Source organism: Prinia subflava, chromosome Z (assembly GCF_021018805.1).
Source record: "Prinia subflava isolate CZ2003 ecotype Zambia chromosome Z, Cam_Psub_1.2, whole genome shotgun sequence".
In the NCBI taxonomy this organism is placed as follows: Eukaryota; Metazoa; Chordata; class Aves; order Passeriformes; family Cisticolidae; genus Prinia; species Prinia subflava.
The window spans coordinates 66151284-66161610 of NC_086283.1; the positions used below are offsets into that span (position 1 = coordinate 66151284).

Below are 10327 nucleotides of genomic sequence, written 5' to 3' on the forward strand. Positions count from 1 at the left end.
ACTTCTTCCCAAAGAGAAAATCACAACAACATGTTAAGTCTGCACCAGGAGACCTGCATTTCTTTCTGCTGTGATCAAATAAGAGGCTCATGAAATAGGAGAAAATACTGAGTAAAAACAAAGTAAGCAATTGTAGGAGAGAGAACTTGCTCCCAATCCTGTTAACTCAAGCTTTTATAGCCATGGCCCCATGTGTAAATTGCCTCTGGATTATTTATTTTAAGTGGTCTTGCATTCTGAGTTCATAACATAGGTGTAAAAAGGTTGGTTTTAATTGTTGTCCTAAATAGCTCAATGAAAAGTGACACCGATGTATAATGGAAGACAACCTAAATGAAAAGAATTAATTATTTTTACAAAATTTATTACTGTGAGAATAATAAAATATATATTAAAAACTGTTGTCATGAAACAGTCATGGTGTCTGCAAGACCAATGATCTCAGAATGGCGGACAGCAATTTTTAACAGGTCAGAAGAAGATAAAAAGGTCTGGAAATTTTAACTTCTGGAAGCTGGAAGGTAAATTTAGGAATGAAACATTTATTGCATATGGAGTTATGCTTCTGATAAAGAGTAAACTCTGTGCAACATTCTTTCTTTTCCTCCTCTATATATGAAGGTATAATGTGGACTTGTATCTATATTAATAAAATTAAAATTAAGGGAAATTTGAAATCGTGTGCAATCCTCTTCAAATATCACCACCTGGATCCATTCCTGGTAATTAGGAAATTCAGGTCAAAACAAAAATGTATGTTTACAGTTCACTTCCACACAGAATGAGAAGTTCTGATTTCTCTAAAGAAAGTATCCAAAACAGAGGCTAGAATTCATCTATGAATAGAATAGCACCTTAAAGATTAAGAAGAGCCAGCTGGTGTCAGCTGTAACAACTGTCTCTCCTTCTGGATTAGAACTCCATTCAGACTAAATTTCTTATATTTAGAAGGCTTCATATGTATATAATTTCCTGTATTTATGCATATTTAATTTCTGCTTTCAGATACAGTAAAGTTCAACAGCAAGAGTCAGTCTTTGATTTGGAGGCAAGATTTATGTCAGAAAAATGACATTTTATATATATTTTCATCAAAATCAAGAGCAGACAATGTTTTGTCCTAGGCTTAGAAGCATGAAATGTTGTTCAAGGTTAATTGTTTAGCCTATTAAAACTAATTTGCTTCCCTGTTTATAAAGTGTTGATCCATTAATGTTCTAAACAGTCTCACAGAGTCCGTAGTAAAGAGTATCCACTGAGTAGAAAAAAACCCAACAGTATGATAAATGAAGGTCAATTGGAGCAGATTTTTCCTAGCTTGTCTTCTATTTGGTTTTTATAGGTGAACTTAAAGTCTTGTATCTAGAGGTTTTCCACACTTCTAATATATTTGCTTATATTTTATTATGAAGGTGGAGAGAAAGTTCCTAAATTTCGGCATTGTATGGAACTGGGTTTTGCTAAAATTAAGAGAGGCAGCTGCCTATGACAGTTGGTTACCTGAGCCAGGCATGGTCCTGATGTCTGCTTGATCTGTGCTGGAAGAAAAGAGGAAGAGCAAACTGTGCTGCCTTAACAGTTAATTGCTGCTGGTTTTGTACTTAGGATGTCAAGGAATATGGTGGTGAATACCTGCATGACCCAAGACATCACAGTTCCCATTTCTGTCCCGTTGATGGCAGCAGAAGCTGCTAGTTCAGGGTCTGTCCCCTTATTTCCTAACCTGGTCTCCTCTTTCCTGTTCATGGTGGGAAGATGTCACCTCTGGCCCCAGGTCTCTGCATCTCCCATTATGGATCTTCAGGCTGGGCATGCAGGGATTGGGTAGTGTTTATCCAGAGAATGAGAATAAAGTCCACGTGAGAAGGTGGAGTTATCCAAGAAAAACTGCAGAATGGATAAATAGATCCTGTTTCCTTATGTCTTTGCTTATGCTGTTCTATCTCATGGGAATACTCTTTGATCTGGCTCTGGTGGACCAAGAGCAAGTTTAGTTTTGTGGCCACAAAGGCTAAGATAATGAACAGTTGGACTCTGATCAAGATTCATTGTGATGAATATTGTTTTTTGTGTTAGTGGTTGGTATTGCAGGTGGTTTTGGCTTGCTATGATTATGTGAGATAGTTGGCTGGATAGTACTAATAGGGGGATAGGATTTAGTCAGTGTTAGTGTTTGGGGGGGGATACTATGCTAGGAGTAGTCATTCTAGTCTGTGATTAGGGTGGTGATTAGGAACTTATGTGTGGTCTTAGTTTAAAGGAATTTTGGGCAGAACGATAAGAAGACTATGGGGAGGAATGTAGTCATTGGTTTTTAACATTATAGGAGGTCTAGGTTATATAAATAGTCAGAACCATGGGTTTGTGTAGAGCCAGTTAGTATTGCTAGGCCTGTGTCTGCTTTGCAGGCAGAGAATACTAATGTGAGCGGAGTTATTAGGGTGGATGACATTGCTTGGTGTCCAGTAAGGCATATTAACAGGACACTAGTCCTCTTCTTGACTATGACTAATGTATGCTCTACTGGACAAGGAGGTATTATCCAACTAGCTCTTGCCACATCATGCTTCCTCGTGACAGTAGCAATCACTATAAAACTAGGACTAGTACCATTCCACTTACGATTCCCAGAAGTGATTCAAGGCTCATCCCTAACAACTGGTTAATGAAATTTCCCCCAGTCACTATTCTCTTCCCTACATCTCACTCACTTAACACTACCAATGCCTATAGCCATCAGCCCAGCAGCGCTAGGGGGACAAATACAACAAAAATAAACACAAATTTGAAAAATCCTGGCCTTCTCATCGTCTTGTCTTCCACTCAGGCTGAATAGCCATTATCATCGTGTATATACCAAAGCTCACCCTACCTACTGCCTTTCTATTTTCACTGATAACCACCACTCAATGCAACCAAGGCTTTAAAATTATCAGCAATAATAATAATAACAACACCTCTGTGACATACAAGGGTGATTTGTGTGATCTAAGAACCCCCACCAGAGCAGTGAGAAATTCAGTCCCTGCATAACTACAGTGGTTTCTGAACAAACCCTGAAAGTCGGTGGGGATAACTGTCAGCTATGGTATCATGGTTTAATAATCAAAAAGGTTTTGCAGATGTGTTTATATAAGAAATACAAGGAGAACTGTATACTGACTAAAGTAAAGATAGCGATACTGCTTTTTAAGAAAATACATTATGGTTGACTTTACTGAAAGGTTGTTTGTTGCCTTTTATTGATGGGGCATTTAAAAGCATTAGTTAAACTATGTTGAATTAGTAAGAACAAACAAAAAAGAAAAAAGAAGTTGTTGCTGCCTGTATCAAAGATACTATTACATGTGATAAAGAATGAAGTGTACATGGATAGCTCTTATGTAGCATCCTATTCATCTGAGAACAACTTACTCTTTACCTATATATTTGTAATACATGAGAAGAACTACTTCTATTGCATTTGATTTCAGTGTGGGTGACATCTCAAATAGCCAGAAACTTCTTCAGAGTTCCTAGAAATGATAGAGATTTTTAATTTCCTTAAAAATATTCCAGCAAAAGACAAGGTTAGATATAGATGATTGTTGGAGGCAGATAGTAAAATTACAAAAGTCTGGGTTGTTTATTTATTTATTTATTTCATTGGTTGGCTTTTTAGGGGGATTTAGGCTCAGCAGATATTTCTAATTTTTGTTTGGAATGAAAAATTGAACGTTTCCTTCCAAGCTGATGATCTTGAATTAAATGGAACATTTGGCATCAGTAACAAAGAAAGGATGAGAAGATGCTAAAGATAGGCATATAAAATAATAGGATTATTTTTGAGTAGATAAGATCTTGAAATGTTGTGTAGTCCAGGTTACTTCTTAAAGTGAGACTCATCTCAAAACTGGATCACATTCCTCAGGGTCTGAGTCAGTCCCAAAACTGAAAATTGAGTTCAAAATTCAGTTGAGGAATGAGGTTCAACCCTCAGGTAAAATGTACTGAGGAAAGAGGCAGCTGAAAGAGTGTTTGAAGGGCTCATTGCAGCTTGGAGTTTTCTTAATCAGAGGTCCTCCTAATCATCCTTTTTTATCAGAGATGCTCTGACTGTGTATATGGGGCTGAAAGAGAAAGCAGATGGGAAGAATTTGTCAATCCTTGGTGTTTTTTGTATTTCATGCTCTTAAATCCATGAATTCCCTAGAGGATTGTGAAAAGAGCAGGATTACATCTGTCAGTTGTTGATAAAAAATGGTGCTGACAGCTTTTTATTAGGTTTATAATTAAGTTGCATGTTCAGGATAGTATGTGGGAATCTTTTTTAACTTTTCCATGTACAGCTACTAAAACATAGTGTAGTAAAGATAGCAGTGGTTACAAACATGAAAAAACCCCACCACTCTTGGAAGCTGGACACGCTATGAGGGGAATGTAAGTTCTGGAGTCCCGAGGGAAATCCTCGGGACTTTCTCTTGAAGCTGGAGGGATGTATCTTGCAACTAACTCACCAACTGCGTGAGAGAAAAATTTGTACGGAAAACAGGCATATCTTTCAACTGTAGAGAAGCATGAGGGTAAGAAAAGCCTTCCTTTGCACTGCTTGGGCAGGGAACAGATAAATGGTAGTGTGTGTTTTTTGGTAAAGTCCTTCTCTACGGCATGGGACACTGAGTGCTGTGGCTTGGGACCACACACTACAGGACCAGGCCTCAGGCGGAGCAGTGCCTACAAGGCTCAACTCAGCCAAATCTGTGTTAAAACTCCATTATTATGGACAGGATTATGTTGCTGAGCATTGTATTATCTTCCTTCTAAATTGCTTCTGGTCCCAGATCTTTCTCAAGTGTGGGACTGTAGATGGCAGGAAAAGTTTGCTCTGGATTTGTTCAGGATGGCAGGATGTTAAAGCATGGGAAAGTAGGTGATACCTAAACAGTAGGTAATTTACACCTCCTGCTTATTTGAGGGTGTTTGTATGGGTTTTTTCTCACAATTCTGTCAGTGTGTTGCCTTCCTTAGGGGAGTATCACCCTGACACTGAAGTTAGTACCAGGAGGGAGGGAAAATAATTTGCTTAAGACGGGAAATACTTACCTGGAATTTATTTATTATATTTTGTTATCATATATTTTCAGGGCTCAAGAAGCTTGGATCAATTCACATTTTTAGAAGACCCCTGTTAATAAATTGTTATCTTTGCAATTAAAATGGTCTTAGTAAGGAACAATTTGTATTTGAAATATGCACTACAGAAGGTGTGTTTGTAACATGTTAGCAAATAAATGAACTATAAAGCATCTTTAAATAATGTCAAATATTCTACCTTAACTTCTAATGACAATTGCCCTCTTTATTTTTTTTATATCTTTGCTGACATAGAGAATAAATGTTCTCCACAGAAGCAAGAACATTGATGGTGAGAGTAGTTGTTTCTTCAACTCTCAAAATCTGGACTCTTTTTTAGATTTCTTGTTTTTATTTCTGATTTTTAGCTCATGTGATTTTCACTTTTGTTTAACAGTTTTAAAGTAAATGTTGTCTGTTCAAAGAAGAAGAAAATTCTGTGTTACCTACCTCTGTTGAACCAAAACATTCAGTGCAGAACTGAGGAAGTGTAGTGGTTTAACCTCTCCCTCGCTCCCTCACATCAGGACTGAGGAGTGAAACTGGGGAGAGAATTGGAAGAATGAAAGCTGGAAAACTCCCTAGTTGAGCTATAGAAAGCTTATTAGAGAAAACAAAATCCATGTACACAAGCAAAGCAAAACAAGGAATGAATTCACTGCTCCCCATGGGCAGGCAGGTATTCAGCCATCTCCAGGAGAGCAGGGCCCCATTACATGCAGTGCTTACTTGGACAGACAAATGGCATCACTCCAAACATTCCCCCCTTTCTCCTTCTTCCCCTCAGCTTTTTGTACTGAGCATGTTGTCACATGGGAATATCCCTTTGGTCAGGTGGGGTCACCTGTCCCAGCTGTGTCTCCTCCCAGCCTCTCATGCACTCCCAACTCCCTCACCAGTGTGGAAGTACAAACAGCAGAAAAGGCCTTGGCTCTGTGTAAGCCCAGCTCAGCAATAACAAAAACATCTTTGTGTTATCAACCCTGTGTTCAGCACAAATCCAAAACACAGCCCCACACCAGCCACTGTGAAGAAAATGAGCTCTACCCCAGTCAAAGCCAGCACAAACAGAAAAAAAGTGGTTCAATCTTGCGCAGGCTTAGATAATGAGAACAACACAGGTGTAATTACATAATAGAATGTAGGTGTTATCAGTATTTATCACAAGGAAAGATCAACGGCCCAGAGAAAATGAAATGAACTTTTTATCTTTCTTTATCATGAAATAATGTTGGCACTTGGCCCTGTCTTTCCTCAAGGTGAGTGCAACCTTCTTTTGCTAGATTTGTTGAATAAAAACTGTGAACTGGAGAGGCATGTATGATCTGATATGAAGGCTGGATATGATAAACATGACCTTAGATGTAGTTCAGGATAACTTTGTTATCAAAAGTTATAATTTTCAAAAATATTAATTTTTGTATGAACACAGAGGAGTGTGTTGGCCTCTACTGCATATGAAATAAATCTCATTGAGAAACATAATCCCACTGACTAGATTGCATTTTGTTATTAGTTGCTTTTTACCAGATGGTGCTAAATTTTTGTTTCTTATTGATGAAAAGAAAGTTTTTTTGATATTGCAAAGTCTGATCCTCAAAATGTAGCTGGATCAAAGTAATCTTTACCTATTTTATATATATATATATATTTTTTTTTTTTTACAGTGGTCTTGTGCTAAGAGGGAGTCTCTAACCTTAGTCTAATCTCCTGTTCTGTTTTCCTCTTTCCTGAGCTCTTGAGCAGGTGAACAGAGGGGCAGTTCATGTCTCATGAGCAGCTATTCAGTTATTTCTATATTTATTTTCAGGGTGTATAGGTATTATTGCATAATATTTGAATGCTAGTTTAAAGAATGCTAATGCAGATCTTTAGAGTATTTGGGTGAACACCAGTAAATCTTACCAAAATTCCTGAAAACTGAGGGAATATTTTCATTCCCATTTTGTAAAACTGAGGCACAGAGGCAGCCAAGACTTCATTGTCTGAGATGCCTAATAAGTTTGTTAGGGTGCTTTATATTATCTAACACTTAGTGTATATGAACAGCAACTAAATAGTGCCTTCAATTTTAGGCTGGATTGTTTGGTCCTTCTTTAATTCAAGCCTCAAAGAAAGACAACTTTAGAAAATCTGAAGTCTACAGGAAAGCACCAGCTAGCTAATAAATATCTAGTATACCTGGAAATATGCTGTAAAACTCCATGATAAAGCAGGAAGAAAATTTCTAAGCTTCTAATCATCTCATCTAAGCTTTCTAATCTTCTCATTTCTATCTAGAACTCATTAGGATCTAATTTTGTAATTTTACATCTAATTTTCATTATAGACAGGAATCTCTTTGCAGCATGACATTGTTTCTTTCAGAATTACTGAATCAGGGAGAGATTTAGTGCAATAGCAAAATACAGTCATGCAGCTATTTTATGGACTCTTTCCAATTTTTCAGAGTTTTTGGAGCACAGAAGGGTTGAGACAACCCAGATAAAGTGAAAATACAGATTATTTAAGACTTCTGTAAATTAGGATGTAAAAGCATATGTAATGTGTTTTTAAGTTTAGAAAACTTTTGAACTGTAGCCTGGAGACAGCAGGGACAGCTGGGAAGAGCAGAAGGCAAAGTGGAAGTGATTGGAGAATTATATGCTACATATATATCCCTGAAACTGATATTGTGGCACAGTCTGGTCTGTGAGTACAAAGCAGGGTTACCTGCACATGTCAGTCAGCCACTGAACAATTTAGGCTTGTCTGACTGATAATGCATGGGTGTCAAGTTGAAAAAAATACAGAACAATAGATTTTTTGCATTACACTATGATTGATTCTAATCTCTTACCTCAAATCACCTAATGTAAATAGGGAATAGCTCCACTGGTTTAGAGACATTAAAGTGTTTAAAAGTTTTCCAATATGAGAGTCAGGCTCAGTGTCTTTATCCTATATGTGCTATATGGAGCACTTGTTACACTACAGTTGAAGTATTTGAAAGTTTTTTGAACATTTTTTTGAGCATTCATACCATAACATGACGTGCCTCTCTTTTATAAGTTGTGTTTCTGCAAATTAAACTCAGTTGTTACTTCTGCAATTTGTGAACTTGTACTTCTCCCTGTGTACACCAGCTTCTGGGAGAGGGGAATGAGGCTTTGGGGAACCATCTCAGCATTTATGTGTTTAGAAATTCATCACTTTCTGTGGCAAATGCATGCTCCTTTCTTATTAACTATTTACACTTGAAATAGTCAATTATTTAGGAAAATAAACTGTTTAAAATAGTCCTGCACTATTTGGGGCTCTCAATATAGAATCAGAAAATCAAAGAGTGGTTTGAGTTGGAAGGGACTTCTAAGATCATCTAGTTCCAACTCTCCTGTCATGGACAAGAACATTTTGCACTAAATCAGGTTGCTCAGGACCCCATTCCACTTGGCCTTGAATACTTCCAACAATAAGGTAGCCACAATTCGTCTGAACAACCTGTCTCCGTGCTTTACCATTGTCACAGCTAGAAATTTCTTCCTAGGACCCAAATTAACCCACCTTCTTTCAGTTTAAAGCCATTCCTCTCCTCTTGACTCACTGCATGTCATTGCAAAATTCCCTCTCTAGCTCTGCTGTAGCCTCCTTCAAGTACTGGAAGGTGCTAAAAGGCCTTCCTGCAGCCTTCTCTTCTCCAAGTTGAACAACCCCAATCCCTCAGGCTCTTTTCACAGGAGGGGTGTTCTAGCTCTCTGATCATCTTCATGGCTCACCTCTGGACCAATTCTAAGAAGCCCACATCCTTCTTATATTAGAGGCCACAGAGCTGGATGCAGCACTCCAGGTGGGGTCTCAAAGGGCCAAGGAGAAGGGCAGAAGCCCCTCTCTCTCACTGCTGGCCACACTGCTTTTGGTACAGCCCAGGATATGTTTGGATTTCTGGGCTACTGGTGCACATTGCTGGCTTCTGTTGAGCTGCTTGCCCACCAACACTGCAAAATTATTCTACCAGGGCTGCCCTTGATCCATTCCCTGCCCAGCCTGTATTTGCATTTGGGATTGTCCTGGTGCAGGACCTTGAACTTCGTGAGGTTTGCACAGATCTTCCTCTCAAGTTGTAAAGGTCACTCTGGATGCCATCCTGTCCATGCACTGTGTTGACAGCACCACACAACTTGGTGCTGTTGGAAACATTGCTGAGAGTGGGGTTGATTCTCTTGTCCATGTGGCTGACAAAGATGCTAAATAGCACTGATCCCAGTGCCAAGCCCTGAGGTATGCCATTATGATAAATATAGGAAATTTGTTATCAGTATTTATCAGTGCATATCAGATGTGCTAGATAAAATGGCAGATGACTTCACTCTTCCCAAGAATTTGTAGTTAAAAATTACCTACAGTTAGATACCATTCTCCAAACAGCTAATTACATTTAATAATTATTTAAAAGAGCCATAAAGGCATTCCATATAGGTAGGGCCTTCCAACTTGGACTTTCTGCTCTGAGCAGGGCTATTGCCAGCATTATATAAAATGAAATACAACTTTGCCTTTCTGACCTTGCATTGTCTTGTTGTATGTATTGAAGTATACCCTAGCTGTATTTATTCATTGCTACAGATAAATTGGCTATTTTTTTATTTCTTTCAACTTGGAAATTGTACTGTAGCAATAAGGAAAGAGGGAAAACCAAACTCCCATGTGACTGGCATCAAAAGCAGTGACAATCGATCAATGGATAATTTACAGTGGTATTTTTGCAATTGCTGATCAATAGTGCATGTGAGTATATACAAATTGGTATTATCAAGTTAGTGTGGAGGAAAGGATTAGGCTCTTTGTCATGGTTGCAAGGGAGGTGAATTTTTTTTTCCAGGGGGATGTGGGCAGTCCAATCAGTAATCAGCTTTTCTGCTGGCACATAGATTGGTCACTCGGAGGTTTGGACACACCTCTGAGGACACAAAGAGTTAAAAGCAGGAGTCTAAGGGGTTCGGCCTCTTTTTCAGATCCCGGTTTCAGCAGAGAGACGTCTCAGGCCTCCTTCCCCTGCCCAGCCACGAGGCTGGGTGGGGGAGGGGAAACACGTGGTCAGCTCAGGTAAGCCGGAGCCCCCGGGGGGGGGGGGGGGGAGAAGAGAGGAGACAGGACTGGAACTGAACTGCCCCGTCCAGGATGGAGGGGTGGAAAACTGTGGAAGTGCCTTCTGTGTGTGCTCACCCCCATCCACCCC

The 10327-nt window shown here is 38.9% G+C and overlaps 1 pseudogene; it reads left to right on the forward strand.

Annotated features, from left to right (window-relative positions):
- The first annotated feature begins 417 nt into the window (after positions 1–417).
- Positions 418–9255, forward strand: LOC134564545 (NADH-ubiquinone oxidoreductase chain 2-like; annotated as a pseudogene).
- Positions 9256–10327: the final 1072 nt, after the last annotated feature.